The following is a 2,938-nucleotide window of genomic DNA, read 5'->3' on the forward strand; positions in this document are numbered from 1 at the left end:
CTTGGCCCTTCCACACAGCTGTAAGGCCTCGACTTCATTTTAAGTCAGCTTCATTTCATGCCCCTCATATTCCTTAATGTCTGCAGGATAAGATACCACAATCACCATGAGGTCCGATTTTCTGCAGTCTTGTGTATATTTTCCCGCCACCCCAAAACTCAAGGAATGTCTGCCATGGAGCACACTGCCACTCCCTGGCATTGAGGAGTATTTTTGATGATTCAACCTAGACCAGACTTCAACAGCTGGTTCCCATACAGCAAGGACTGATCGGCTCCAGGAAGAAGCTCTAGGCTATATCCATACTTTATACTTGGCATAGGGTTCAAGGTAACCTAGAGCTGTGATGTGCAACTGAAACTTGTGGGTCTCAGTGCATTTTCTGAAGCAGGTTCCCAGCCACACCAGTTTGTCCCTGGAGATACTGGCAGCCAACTTCAGAATCTTCTCACTTACACAGAGTAGCTGCTGTTGGGCCTGTCCACTGGCAGCAGATTCTCCCTGATGTATTTAATGATCTTCTCAAACATTACATGAATCTCCTCTTCAGCCAAGGGCCGAATTTTCCCGCTCGAGTAGAACACTGAATCCTCGTGAATTTTTTTAAAAAAACCTTTCATGGCCGGGTATGGTGGCTCACACCTGTAATCCCAGCACTTTGGAAACCAAGGCATGCGGATCACAAAGTTGGGAGTTCAAGATCAGCCTGGCCAATACGGTGAAATCCTGTTTCTACTAAAAATACAAAAATTAGCCAGGTGTGGTGGTGGGTGCCTGTAATCCTACCTACTTGGGAGACTGAGGCAGAGAATTGCTTGAACCTGGGAGGTGGAGTTGCAATGAACCAAGATTGCACCATTGCACTCCAGCCTGGGCAACAAGAGTGAGACTCCATCACTCACACACACACACACACACACACACACACACACACACAAAACCCTTTCATGTAATTAAGTCTTTCAGCTTTTGTATGCCTAATAAAGTCTTTATTTTGCTTTTGTCTCTGAAAGATATTTTTACCAAGTAGAGAATTTTAGATAAACAGCTTTTTGGTTTCAGTATTTTAAAGGCACTGCACCACTGTCTTACTCGTTTGCATCGTTTTTAACAGGACATTTATTGCTGTTCTTCTGTTTCTCTGTACTTAATGTGTCTTTTTTCCTCTGAATGCTTTTTAAGACTTTTTCTTTAATACTGGTTGGGAACATTTTTATTATAATGTACTTTGAAGCAGTTTTCTCCAAATTCCTTCTGCTTGGAGTTTGTTGAGCTTCTTGGATTTGTGGGTTTATTCTTTCCATCAATTTTGTAACATTTTAGCCATTATTTCTTCAATTATTTTTTCTTTTTTCTCTTTCCTCTTCTTTGGGAACTGCTTGAAGTAATCTCATGGCTCACTGATGCTGTTTGCATTTTTAAAATTCTCTTTTATTTGTTTCATTTTGGGTCGCTTTTATTGCTATTTATTGAAATTTATTATTTTCTTCTGCAGTGTCTCATCTGCTATTAATCCCATCCACAGTGCTTTTGTTCTCTTTTGTTTTTCTTGAGACAGAGTCTTGCTCTGTCACTCAGGGTGGAGTGCAATGGCACGATCTCAGCTCACTGCAACTTTTATCTTCCAGGTTCAAGTGATCCTTCCACCTCAGCCTCCTGAGCAGCTAGGACTACAGGCATATGCCACCATGCCTGGCTAATTTTTAGTAAAGATGGGGTTTCACCATGTTGGCCAGGCTGGTCTCAAACTCCTGACCTCAAATGATCCGCGTGCCTTTGCCTCCCAAAGTGTGGGATTTCAGGCATGAGTCACCGGGGCCCAGCCCACAGTATTTTTCATCTTAGACATTGTAGAAGTTCAGCCACTGTAGAATCTCAGCATCTGTAGAAGTTCGGTTTGGGTGCCTTCCCATAGCCCTCTGGTATTATCTTCCTTGTCTCTGCTTAACTTTTTGAACACATGAAATATAGTTATAATAACTGTTTTAATGTCCATCTCTGCTAATTCTGACGTCTGCATTAATTCTGGGTTGGTTTGAACTGGTAATTTTTCTCCTCCTTTTAGATGTTATTTTTTAGCTGCTTTATTATACCTGGTAATTTTTAATTGGATGGCAGACATTCTGAATTACATCATGTTTTTTGCATGAACAAGATATTTTGTATTCCTGTAGTTATTGTCTTCCTCGTACTGTCTTAGTCTTTCTAGACTCTTAGCTGTGTCTCCTCGATTGAGGGGCCTGGTGAATTCTGCTTGAATTACTCCTCCGTGTGCTGTGGCCTGGAAACTCTTTCAAGTCCCTAAGCTGGAGCGGTCATAGGCTTCCCATCATTTGTTCCTTATCACGCAGGGATCACTGTTCTTTGCTGCCTGCTGTTGAGTGTCCTGGAAACTACTGTTTCATATATTTTGTCCATTCTTTTTGGTTGTTTCAGGCATAGGGATAAATCTGGTTTCCATTACTCTCTCTTGGTTGGAAGTAGAAATCTCTTTTTATTGAGGTGAAATTCAAATAACATAAGGCTAACCATTGAAAAATGAATGATTCAGAGACAGTTAGTACATTCACAGTGTGTGCAGCCACCACCTCTGCCCAGCTCCCATTTTCTTCACCCCAGAAGGAAACCTGTTAGGCAGTTGTCGCTCGTGCCTCCCTCACTCAGTCCTTGGCAACCAGCCCTGTGACTTCTTTTATGTGAAATATCCAGAATATTCTGGATATTTCACATAAATGGGAACCTACGATATGTGATTTTTTTGTGTCTGGCTTCTTTCACTTTGCGTAATGTTTTCGGTGCTCACCTATGTTATACTATGTATCAATACATCATTCCTTTTTATTGCCAACTGGTATTTCATTCTGTGTTGTAGGGGCCAAGGGAAAATGCCCCCTTTGCCCTGTGAAGTTTTGCTAAAAAATCAACTGACAAAAGGCCA

General features: G+C 41.7%; 1 pseudogene; it reads right to left on the reverse strand.

Moving 5' to 3' along the window:
* Positions 1–39: 39 nt before the first annotated feature.
* Positions 40–620, reverse strand: LOC101030577 (60S ribosome subunit biogenesis protein NIP7 homolog; annotated as a pseudogene).
* Positions 621–2,938: the final 2,318 nt, after the last annotated feature.

The sequence above is a fragment of the Saimiri boliviensis genome, chromosome 12, assembly GCF_048565385.1.
Source record: "Saimiri boliviensis isolate mSaiBol1 chromosome 12, mSaiBol1.pri, whole genome shotgun sequence".
NCBI lineage: Eukaryota > Metazoa > Chordata > Mammalia > Primates > Cebidae > Saimiri > Saimiri boliviensis.